Source organism: Callorhinchus milii, unplaced genomic scaffold (genome assembly GCF_018977255.1).
Source record: "Callorhinchus milii isolate IMCB2004 unplaced genomic scaffold, IMCB_Cmil_1.0 Scaffold10, whole genome shotgun sequence".
Taxonomy (NCBI): domain Eukaryota; kingdom Metazoa; phylum Chordata; class Chondrichthyes; order Chimaeriformes; family Callorhinchidae; genus Callorhinchus; species Callorhinchus milii.
The window spans coordinates 16,761,776-16,774,723 of record NW_024704751.1 but is presented as its reverse complement, the minus strand read 5'-3'; the positions used below and the strand labels follow the sequence as shown (position 1 = coordinate 16,774,723).

The window sequence follows — 12,948 nt, the reverse complement described above, 5'->3', positions numbered from 1 at the left end:
CGGATAGGCGAACGTTCGTCTCTAGATATACAGATAGGTGAGTAATGTTAAGCTGGATAAACAGATGATAAATGTTAAACTGTAGATCGGCAGATATCTGATGAATATTAAACTCTAGATAAATGGATGGATGCTGAGTGTTAATCTCACGATAAACTGATAGATAATTTTAAAAAATTATTAGAGGGTTCAGGTTTCAATCTCCACATCAACATTTGAGCTCAGTCTAGGTTGATGATTAGGGCAGAATTGGAGGGGATGGGGAGGGAAAGGATAGGAAACCCCACATGGTCCTGTAGCTCAGTGTGTAGAGCACTCGCCTCACGAGCAAGAGGACCAGGGTTTGATTCCCGGGCGGGGCGAAACCTTTGCCAAGGCTCCTTACCCCTCGTACCTCTGTTTACCTTGCAGTAAGTAGAAACTCATCAGTCAATTGGCGGATTGCTTTCAAGGTTTAATAATCCCTTTACATAAAAAGATGCTGTATCAAATGCAAGGATTATTATTATAATTGACGTCAGAAAGACGTCCCAAGGTGCTTGAGGTGTCCTTACTTGGCACCTGAGCTGGATTCGAGAGTAAGGATTTTTTGTGCAAATCATACAGCTGGCTGACTGTAAAAAAAATCACAGCAATCCTTCCCCTTCTAAATCTTACCACTTTCCCTTTAATTCTACTGATCTTTAATTTACTGATCTTTAACTCGAAATAACTTTGGCCAAAAAAAACTGCTGTTGAGTTCTTCATAATGAATCCTGGCAGCAAGTCCAAACTTCTGCATCTGTTCGTATCAAGAGAATAACAGAGAGAGAGAGAGAGAGAGATAGACAGGCTTACAGAGTAGTTAAAAATTCACAGCAGTGCTTTGGCTGCAAAGACGCCTCGCATTGCTTTGAAACCATAAGACACATTTACTGTGAAAGGGATTTATTGCCCAAGATCCCAAAAGCTGTAAATGCAATCATTCAATGGCATTCATCACATTTATACGCTGGAGGAGATATATATTTTGGAGCTGACTCCCCAATGTTCCAAGTAAGTCACCACACTTAACAGTAATTATAATATTCCTTACACACACTGCCTCAACGCAGCATCGACATCTCAAAGCGCTTCACAGGATGTACTGTAACAGGGTAGTGTAGTGAATGTGTATTTGGTGGGCGAATGTGGCAGCCAATTTGCACACAGTAACGTCCCACAAACAGGCATGTTGTTAATGACCAATTTTATATGGGAGGTTGCTGGCCAAGACACTGGGGGAAACTCCCTTTTCTTTTTGAATAGTGTCAAGAGATCTTCAACAACCACCTGGACAGGCAGGCGGGGCCTTGGTTTAACGTCTCATCTGAAGGATGGCATCTCTGACAAGGCAGCACACCCACAGCCCTGGATTGGAGTTCCAGCTTAGACGATGTGGGTTGCACGTCTTGATGTGGGGCTTGAACTCACAAGCTCAGAGGCGAGCGTGCTGCCAATTGAGTCAAGTTGTCACTTAACTTAGTTGTGAGCACTGGATCAGGAGATGGTGGGTTGAGGGACTTTGGGAAGTGTTGGGGACTTTGAGCTTGTAGTCTAGGTTAGCATACCAGGGCAGTGCTGGGGGGGTTGGTGTGTGCATTGCTTTGTCAGAGATGCCTCCGTTTGGATAAGATGTGAAACCACGGATCAAGTAGCCATAAAATTCAATTAAATTTATATTAATACATCACCTTTCATGTCAGGAGGATACCTTGCGCTTGTCACTGCTGGCTGGGCACCTGAGCTGGGGGTAAAACCCAACTCTTCCTGCAAATTGTGTTTTTTAAAAAAAAATGATTTTTTTTCTGTAGAAAATGTTGATCGTGATTTTCAATTCCTTTCATGTATGATGTTCACTCATTGAGATTTAATCTGCTATATTTCTTAACGGAACTCCTTAGTACGCATTGTGTGAGCTTCAATTCCACCTGGGTCTCGAGTTATTTGATCGACCTAGCATTTTGAAACATCCAGAACTTGACAATTTGTTGAATTCAGCCTTAATTTAAAAGTTCTCAACAGAAACGCAAGGGGGAGAAAAATGACTTAAAAATCAAGACTGTGTTCAGGAATCTTCCAAGCTTTGGACGTTCTGAAACATTACATAAACAGAGCAAATCTAGACCCAGGTGGGATTTCTACCATAAGTTACCATTTTGTATCTTGTCCAGAAACTCTAAAACGTTCATCTTCTCCAGACTGTGTCACAGACTATGTTGCTGCATGTATTTGACACTGGTGAATATTGGGGGCTGTCATTCTGCCAAACATCAGAAATAGCCATCTTTCCATTACATGTTTCTAATGGGATTTTTTGCACCAAAGACTCCCAGCAACAGGCATGAAAATACCTTGTGATAAACAGGAGACATGGGAGGGTGGGGGTTGGGTTGGGGTTTGCATTTAACATGAAAAGAGTTGTCATTTCTTTCAATTGAAACTAATTGGATTTAAATAACCATTTCTCACTTGATGGGGGTGAAAATATAATGAGGTGAAGGCTTGGGAAACTGGATCGAGGGAGGGTCTTTGGAAGCATTGGGCCATTGCTGTGTGTAAATTGGCTGCACATTTGCCTACAAACAGTCACTGAACTGCAGACTGGAACTGTGAAGCGCTTTGAGACATCTTAGTGAGACGTGAAAGGAGTTACATGAAACGGAAGGATTATTATTAGTGTACTGTAAAGTGTATCTCATTCATGCCACAAAAAACTTGGGAGCTATGGTTAGTGATTTGATAAAATATTGTTTCTAATTTTATAAAACCTAATTCTAAAAAATTGCTGCATCAGGAATGAGGAAAAGATTGTGGCATCAGTAAAGATGGAATTACATGAAGGGTTAATTGCAAATTTGCTAAATTTCTAAATAACTAATTCCCTGGAGAATACGAGCCGTTGGTTGGTAAGAGCTAAGGCTTGGGGGACCCCAGAGATGGCGTTGAGGTACAGTTAACTAGCTAAAATCTTATAACTTTCAATTGAGATCACTTTCTGTCAAGCTTCCCGCTTCTTGGCAATTTGGGACCATCTTATCCATTAGGGCTTTGGCTTGTTGGGTTAACAAGATCTGAATGGGCAGAATCCTTTCTCCCAGTGGTGCAATACAAAGAGAGTTCAAGCACTTAGAGACATCCTCCTGATGTAAAATAAGTTGCCTAAATGTAAATGTATTGGATTGTACACTATTTATAGCAGCAGAACAGCCTAATATCCGTGAGATTAATGAGATTACTTAACAGGATGCTCAGGAGATTGACTCAGATGATACCAAACATGAGAGGTTTTAATTATGAGGTAAGACTGGAGGAGCTTGGGCTGTTTTCACCAGCGCAGAGAAGGTTGAGAAGAGACCTGATAGAGAATTTTACCAGTACAAAGGGATTTAGAAAAAAAGTAAACAGCTCAGTGAGTTGTTAATTAGAGAACATGAATTTAAGGTAATTACCAAAAGAGCAATTCTGGTTAGCAGAATTTTTTTCCACAGAGGGTTGTTTGGATGTGGAACATCTAATCTGGACCTCTGCTTGAGGCAGAATCCGTATTTAAGAGGGAATTCAACATATATATGTGGAGAAATATAGTGTCATGGCCGACAATTCCCCAAATAAAAATGACTTCGTTTCACGGCTGTTTGTGGGACATTGCTGTGTGCACATTGGCTGCACGTTCACCTACAAAAATACACAGTCACTAAATGTCAAAGTAAAATCTCGTGAAGCTCTCTGAGATGTCTCGAAGACAGGGAAGGAGCTAAAGCAAATGTAAAAATTATTATTATTATTACTAGATGCCAACGGCCATTTTTGTGTGTCAAAATAAGGCTCAGTTTCTTCACAGTAAAGAACAGGAAGGTAATACCAGTACAACTATTTAAGCAGCGTACTGCTGTCAGCTAGTCATTGCTTTAATGACCTTAGTACCAATAACCGCTGTGACATCAGAAGTCAGGAACATTACTGTCTTCTCTTTGATGTTACACTCCGAGGACATTTGTTCTTTGAAAATTTGTTCCAGGCAAATTTAAAAACTATTTTATTTTGCATGACTGCATTTTGGTTAAAAGTTCCCCAGAGGTATAAAATTAAAGAGTTTTTTTTCCATTTACTCCAAATAGGTCTTGACGGATGCGACTATTGAATGGGAATGAACATAAAGTGAGATGAGAAAAGCCAGAGTGTGGACGTGTTTCGAGGTGTATTACTTTGATGCAGTTTGAAAGCGACAGTGTCTCTGTGGTAAAGGCCCCCTTACAAGAGGGAGGGGAGGCTCGTGGCAGAGTGCCCCCTAGTGGAGGTCACCAACTTATAATGATAATAATAATAATAATAATAATAATAATAATAATAATAATAATAATAACTTGGCGGTAATGCACTAGGTGTCCATTGTTTCATTCACACAATCTGGGGCTCAAATCTCCCCGACTCTGTGCTAACCACCTTGTAAGCCATCCGTAAGGTGTGCAATGAATCAAACCTGCACTTGTGTTTCTTCCTGACCGCCCTTTGATCCCTTGCCTAAAATCACCATATTTTGGAGTCCTGCGACTCGGTGGTTAGAGCACTTGCCTCACAAGCGAGAGACCTGGGTTCGATTCCCTGCAGGGTGAAATGTTGAATAAGTTTCCCTACTCCACGTGCCTCTATGTACCTAACAGTAAGTAGGAACCCAGTGGTTAGTCAATTGGTGGATCGCTTTTCTGGGGGTAATAATACCTTTGAAAAAAATAATAATAATAATAAATTGGTCACTTCAATCCACGACTGTTGGTGGGACTGCTGGGCGGAATTGACTGCTGCATTTCGCCAACAAAATATAGGGTCAATTCACTTTACAGTATATTCTGTGAAGAGCTTTGAGACATCTTGAAGACGTCTATATCAAATGCAAGGATTATCATTATAAATAATACTACCTGGAATAGAGACGTTAAACTACAAGAGTACTTTTAAGATGGGAAAAGGCAGTAGATCTGTCAAGTTTGTTATTTTGTAAAGTTCAGGGTTGTGAAGGATACTGTTAGGACAAACATCAGTAGGTATTAATTTGCTGGTTAACTGGAAGCACGATCGAGGTTCAGACACTGGAGTAATTTAAGAAGCAGCGATGGGAAAACTGGCGGGTTAATATTGTGGAAAGGTGAAGTCAAACAAGCAAAGGAGTTCTTCTATGAACCAATCTTGTGATCTCATGAAACTTGATTCACCATTTGAGGGCTGAGGGCTTCGAAAACTGCTGACCTCAGGTGAAAACGCACTCAGCAAAGTGCACCTGTTGTGCTACCCAACTCTCGCCAGACATACACAGATCAAGGGGCAAGCTATTTAAGAGTCTGCAGCTCCACATCCTATCTTAACTATGTTGTCAGTGAAGCCTTGAATATTCACCTCTTGCGTTGCTCTCTATCGATCGATCCATCACGCTCTGTGATATTCTGCACTAGGGTTCCTAATGCAACACTCACCATTCAATCTGATCAATAGAGCAAACTCCTTTCAATTACAATTAGGTAATTGGGATTTAGGTAAAAGTAGATGTTTCCTTATCATTTTCCTAAAATGGGACTTTGAGCTCACAGTCCAGGCTCCTCCAGCACAGTGCTAGTGAAGCATTGAATTGTCAGAGGTGCCGTGCTTCAGGTGAGACGTTAAACTGAGGACCCGTCTGCCTGTTCAGGTGGACGTTGAAGATCCCATGGCACTGTTTGAAAAGAGATGGGAGTTTCCCTCTCCCGGTGTCCCTGGCCAATGATCCTTTAAATAACGTTGGTCATTCGCTTCACGTGCTGTTTGTGGAATATTGCTGTGCCCAAATTGGCTGCCGCGTTCGCTCACAAAATACACAATCACGACAAGTTATTACAAGTAATAACCTGTGAAGAGTCATATCAAATGCAAAGATTGCTGTTATTATTATAAAGTAAATTTTAAATTATACTCTTTTATTTTGTAAAGTGGAATGTAACATCGTACCATTAGCACAATAACAAAACAAATTGAGAACGGGGCTGTTGCTCTGTCCCAATCTAAAAGACGGAACAAAATACATCGCCATCAAATAGGGAGACTGAATGATAGTCTGACATTGCCCGAGGGCTGCTGAGCACACAATGGACTGGCAATGTAACTACTCATACATAATACAGCAATCGTGGTTTCGCTAACCCTCAAACAGTTAAAGCACTGCTTTCTAACATCAGCTGTGAACACAAATGTAAGCCTCCTTGGGCGAGCCTGTGATCAACGAGCACTTGGCGAGGTGGTGGAAGGCATTGGGCCAAACTCTTCATTTTTTAAAAGTGCATAAAATATCTACCAATAAAATAATGATCTTTTGAGTATGATATAGCGTCGTTGAAACATCTCAAAGCGCTTAACAGGATTTTGCTGTAAAGTGTAGTGACTGTGTATTTGCACACATGAAGTGAGTGAACAATTTTATCTGGAGGATTGTTGGCCAGGACACTGGGAGAGATAAATTCCCCTCTCTTTTTAAATTCCCCAAATCTTTAACGTCCACCTGAACATGGACAGACGGGATCTCGGTCTAAAGACAGCACTTCATCCAAAAAGATAAACTGAAATTATTAACATGCATATCTTGAAAACGTCAAAGATAGTTTTTTTTCTTCTGTGTTGTCTTCTTCACTCAGTGGGTGATTAATAACTGGAACAGGTTGCCAGGAAGGAGAGGGTGACGGGCTGACAGGGTCTGTGTGACTCCTGATGGAAGGAGATTTTGTTTTGCACTGTAGATATTTTGCCTGATATCTGCATTGTCTTCATATTCACAATGGGGGCTGTCCCCAACCTGTGTGAGTTCGGGGCTTTTTACTCCGTTGGGAGTAAGTTTAGGTCCTGGTTTTGAGACACGTAAAGACTTGGACAGGAAGTTTATGAGTTGCATAATCCTGAGAGTAATTATCCATAAAAAATATGACACCACATGTCAATCACAGATTATTGCTTTGATGAAAACAACAGGAGAATGAAATTGTTTATTGCCCACAACCTTCACTGCAGTTTCCGACTACACCTTTAACCACCAGAGGGGAGGGCTGACTTTTCTTGAGTTTGTGTTTTGCACTGTATAACATTCAAAAGCACATCTCTGTTTGCCACTTAAATACCTACAATTTAACTCCTAGTCTTGCTGACTAAATGGTTGATTTACACAGTCCTCGGTTGAAATGTCCAGATATGGAGAACAGCAAATAAGTGTCTGCATTTTTAACCTTTATATCAATAATAATCCTCACAGTTGCCTTTCCTGTCAGCGGTTCATCTAAAAAGCACTTCACAGGATTTGCTGTAAATTTTCACCTGCAAAATACAAAAGTCAATTCACTTTGCAGCAAAGTGCTTTGAGTGCTCACCGTGATAAGGCACTACAACAAATGCAAGGATTATTATTAATAATAAAGTGGAGTGACTGTGTCTTAGAATCATAGAATTATAACCGCAGAAGGAGGCCATTCGGCCCATCGTTTCCATGCCAGCTCTTTGAAAGAGCTGTCCAAGTTAATCCCACTCCCCCCCGCTCTCCCCGTAGCCTTGCAAAATAGAATCATACACACAGCAACACAATCTTTTTTCTGGTCCATTGCAACAAAAATTAATGTCAAATGCTGTTCCTGTCGGATTGTCGGCCGGGGGTCACGGGCCTTCTCTTTTCAAATAGCGACAAGTCACGTCCACCTGAACAGGCGCAGACGGGGTCTCTGTTTCGTGGGCGACACTGGAGTGGCTCCCCCATCACTCCACTGGAGCAACTGCCAAGACCGTGAGCTCAAACTCCCGAGTCCGCAGGTGAGAGGATGACAGCCTCAGCCAAACCGCTCCGCCTGACGGCACTGATGTCAACGTGCGTGAGGATTTCTCAGCTGGTGAGAGAGCTTTCCCCCCCCCCCCCCCCCACTCCCTACTTGAATACGATGTAAATGTGACAATCTGTGCGATTGCTAAGCTGCCCTGGGCTCGCTGTGTTTTGCTTTCTCTCTTGTGCTCTGTTTGTCAGTTGATGGAATCGCAGCGCAGTGGCGTGCAATAAATTATAACAAATTCCCTCACGCACTCCCACTGCCTAGGAATGAGAGAGGAGAGTGGGGGGGGAAAGGCACCTTGCCCCAGGCAGGATCACACTGGCGTGTGCACCTTTTGCATCCCAATGTTTTCGAACAGGAAGCCGAGGTCCTGATGTGAACAGCCTCCGGCTGCAAATCAGCCAGTAAACAAAACAAAACCCCAAAAAACTATTTCTATTTTCGCCCTGGAAAATGATTATTTTTCCTATCAAAATCACCGGCATGCAAAAAAACTGGAATAATTGTCGAAACAGAGCACAGCAGCTGCTGAAATGACGCCTCGCTGCAACACGGTTTCAGGGAACTCCGAGTGAATGAAGGAGGATGAGGAGGGTACCAACCTCAATCTGTTACTTTATCAGAGCCCCCCCCCACCCCACACCATCCGTCCCCATCTCCCCCCTCCCCTTCCTCTCCCCAACCTTCTCAAAGGCAACTCTCTCACCTTTGGCGACACCAACTAGCTTTGTTTCTCCTCCCAGCTGCACGCTCGAGGCAGTTACAATAACCACTCCGAGAAATTATTTTACACAAAAAAAAGTAATTTATCTACGCTGTTATAAATATCACTATGATACGGGAACAGGCTCGACGGGCTGAATGGCCTACTCCTGTTCCTATGTTCCTATTTTGCTTTCCTTCCCACCTTTCCCAGCCCCCCGCCTTTCATCCTTCGGATTCGCCCACAAAACACAGTCAATTCTCTTTACGGTCTATTCTGTGAAGCGCTTTGAGCCGTCTCAACGACTGATAAGGCGCTGTATCAAATGCAAGGATTATTATTATCATCAGGCGTTAAACCGAAGATCCTGCCTGCCTGTTCAGGCTGGCGTTACAGGTCGTAAAGAGAAAGGGGTATCTCCGAGTGCCTCGGCTGTCGATCGATCCCTCAGTTAAATCACTCAATCCCTTTGCAGCTGTTTGCCGAGCATCCAAAAAAAATAAAGTCACTACACTTACCTGCATAGCGCTGTGAGCCGATCCAATGTTAGCATGGCTCTATTAAACCCACAGATTATTACTGCGTTAAAGCTACAGTAGGCCGCTGTAAACCAATCAAAACAGCAGATTCTGTTAATCAACAGCATAAATAAATTACTTTTTTTGTGTGTAAAATAATTTCTCCGAGTGATTATTGCGACTGCATCGAGCGCGTAGCTGGGAGGAGAAATAAAGCTATTTGGTGCCTCTTTTCATTTTGAAGTGCTTTCATTGTATGCTGCTAATTTAAACTAAATGAGCCTGCATACAATGTCTCAGGGTTGAAGTTATACATCCATTATATGCAGCAAAGTAGGTTGAATGAGACTCAGGCACTAAATTAAAAGCAAGGTGCAAATAGAATTGTTTCAGATATGATAATGACGGGCAGATATATTCAAAAATGACCTTGTGGATTTCCCTAAATATTATTTTGCCCTTCAGACAAGTTAATATTTCCACACGCTGGGGTTTTACTTCACAGAATCTTCTCAGCAGCTGCCGGGTATTAATAAATATCACTGTTTTACTGTTGCATTTTTCTCACCGATATGTGCAAATACCGCATGTTTCATTCAACATTTGTTTTCCCATCCACCCGCCGAACACAGCTTGAAAACGTTAAGGCGATTGGAACCGTCGTCGTGATGCGTCATTTGTCTGGCACCTCGTCAACTACGAAACGCACAGTCACTATATTTTTACAGTAAACCCAGTGAAGTGCTTTGAGACGTCCTCCCAATGTAACAAGGCGCCGTATCAAACACCAGGATCCCTCATCATTATTATAAGCATGTGCACTATGCAGTGCAATCTTCTAGCCTTGTTAAAAATGATTTTGCAATTATATTTTCGCTTTGTGATATATTCCTGCACCGCACAGTGTTTGACAAAAAGACACAGAGGTAATGGCCAAAATAAGCATGGTTTCCTAGGCGATCTGTCTGGTAGTATAGCGCCAGCAATGTAGCAAAGGGGTTGTTCTGCCCGGTTTCGTAAAGAAACCCATTTATCCTAATGGCCTAATTGTAGGTAAAACATACAAGGAGACTGTAACTACACTTAACAACAGCACCATGGAGCAGGTGTTGCTCTACATCACTTTACACTGGCGGAGTCAGATACCAAGCAAAGAGGGAGGGGGGGGGGGGGGGGAGAAGGGGAGAGATCTGACTCCCGAAACTATGCCTTGAAACAGGTCTCCACTGCACTAAGTACATGATACCACGGATGGCAAGTGACGCTGCCACTTTCGGGATGGTCATCCACGAACTTAATCCGTGCTGTTTTTTGCATCCCGTCGAACACGGGAAGTTTACAAACGCGGCCAGAAAAGAGAAACAAAAGCGCAATCTTCACATTTTTTTTGAAAAATAATAACCTTTTAAAGAGGCCTTTTGATCAGCGGTTCCTTCCAATGCAACCGGTCTCTTGTACAATTATTCTGATACATTTTAAATTAGATTCCTGCCCTGGAGAAAGCACACTTTGTTCATAATTATGCCCGTAATGAGACAAGGATCATGCTCGCAGAATCTGCAGTGCCCCTGCGTTGTCAGTGTTTTCTCACAATCCGGCCCAAGTCAGATGCTCGAGAGGAAAGAGGTGACTTAAAAAGGAAGAGTAAATATTCCGTGAGCTCTCGTGTGCTTGTTGGGATGGGCGTGTGGACAGTATTTTTTCATTTCATTTACATCACTTACAGGCCCATCGCCAAGGCCTCCTAGACTATGATCGTAAAGGTGGTCTATGTGGGATTTGAATCCACAGCCAGCAAACTCAGAGGCGAGAGTATGCACTACCAACTGAGGCAAGTTGACTTCTGGACTGGCAACAGCCTGACAAGTATGGAGCCTGTGGTGTGCCAATATTGCGAGGTTTCAAACGCATTTGTTTCTCCTCGACAAGTAGCTGAGATCTGAAGCCCAGGCTCACTGATACATTTCTAGACCTGAGCACATGTTAAAATGCACCAGAGCTGCCAAGTCACGTGCCCGGTAATGAAACACGCATTAGGGATATTAAAATGTATTTTCTAAGGCTCGATCTCGCTGGGAGGAGATGATTGCATCGCTGCCATTAATCTGTTCACAAATAAGCCAATAAGTTCCCAGCGCAACTGGAGAACTTCCAAGGACACAGACGGGCGTGAGATTGTAACAGACTAAAAACTGGGAATGAACCAAGCCTTGCAACTGGAGAGTGTCCGTGACTCCGAAACAGCTCTGACCCACAAGCTTCGGGCTCAGAGGTGGGAGTAAGAGTGCCACCACATGAGCTAAGCTGACACTCCCTCCCCCCCGCCCCCATAATACTAACAATAATAATAACAATAACAATATTAATCGTTGCATTTGATATAGCGCCTTATCACGTCTTTGAGACGTCTCAAAGCGCTTCACAGAATATACTGTAAAGTAATTTGACTGCATATTTTGTGGGCAAAACACGGGGGCCAATTGTCGTCGTCCCACAAACAGTCGTGGATTTGTGGGATATATCACAAGATGGGTTCCTTTGAAGACCCATTCGCTCTCATCTTGCCTGGCTCCCCATCCTATCATCCTCCTGTTATAACAGGGAGCTGTTTTGTAAATGAGTCCAACCCTTCCTTGTCACCTGTCCGTGCTGTTAATTATAAGCCTCTGTCTGGTGTCTGTCCATGAAAGTGCCCTTTACATCCTTGACCTCTTGCTCTCTGCCTTGACTGAACATGTCTTGTATTAAATACAGGCAACGATGCTGGATAAAGCCCTGGAGAAGATTGTGTCATAGCACAGGGCGGATAAACGCACTAACCCCAGCTTTTCACATTACGACCCACCTCTTCACCCCGCCCTCTGCCTCGCTCAGTAGTCCAACCACGTTACTGTGCAGCGCTCCAGGAAGCTATCCTGCGTGAAGGGGCGCAACATTAATGCAAGTTGTTGTTTTTGATCCCCTAACTCTTGAGAGAGAACAGATAATGAGACAGATTGCATGATTCCACACACTGGGATATGACAGGAAACTCTTAAGAAAGGATACACGATTCATGAAAAACAAATTTAGGTAAAAAGGGGCCATCACATCCTGCCTGGCAGGAAGGCGTCAAAATAAATGAGCGCTAACAGCACAGATAAATCATAAGCCAACCTGGGGAGAGGGTTAGTTCACTCAATCAAAAGCAACCGTGACAGCTGGGAGTCAGCAGCCGCCACAATAATAAGTAAAAGTTTACAGTGTATATTTAACTGCATTCTCTCACATCCTAAATACTTGAGTGAACTTATTGTTTGTTCTTCAAAGGTTACCTCCTGTCGTGCAGGGATGGTTTACTCCCATGACCTCAGTACAAGTCTCTGAAGTTGCAGTCAACCCACTGCTCGAACCCTGGCTCGGTCGGTAGCACTCTTACCTCAAGGTTTTCGGTTCTAAGTCCCACGTCAGGTCTTTGGAGTCCTGTAGCTCAGTGGTTAGAGCACTCGCCTCGCAAGCGAGAGACCTGGGTTCAATTCCCAGCAGGGCGAAACCTTTTGAGTAAGTTTCCTTGCTCCACACGCCTGATAATAATCGCTCAAGAAAAAAAACAATAATAAATTGGTCACTTCAATCCATGACTGTTTGTGGGACGCTGCTGTGCACAACTGGCTGCCGGCTTTCTCCCACAAATATACAGTCGATTCCCTTTACAGTATACTGTCTCGCCCCCTCCCTCGCCACCTTCAAGACCCATCTCAAGACCCTCCTCTTGGACCGTGCTTTCGATCTCCCTGCTTCATCCCCTGCCCTGCACCCTCCCCCACCCCGATCGCCAGCTCAGGTCCTTAACTCTATCTGTCCAGCACCTTGGGACGTCCTCCCGAGGTGAAAGACGCTA

General features: G+C 43.3%; 1 non-coding gene across 1 annotated transcript; it reads left to right on the top strand.

Annotated features, from left to right (window-relative positions):
* Positions 1-12,526: 12,526 nt before the first annotated feature.
* trnaa-cgc lies at positions 12,527-12,598 on the top strand. Its single transcript has one exon. It is a non-coding gene; the product is annotated as a tRNA-Ala (tRNA).
* Positions 12,599-12,948: the final 350 nt, after the last annotated feature.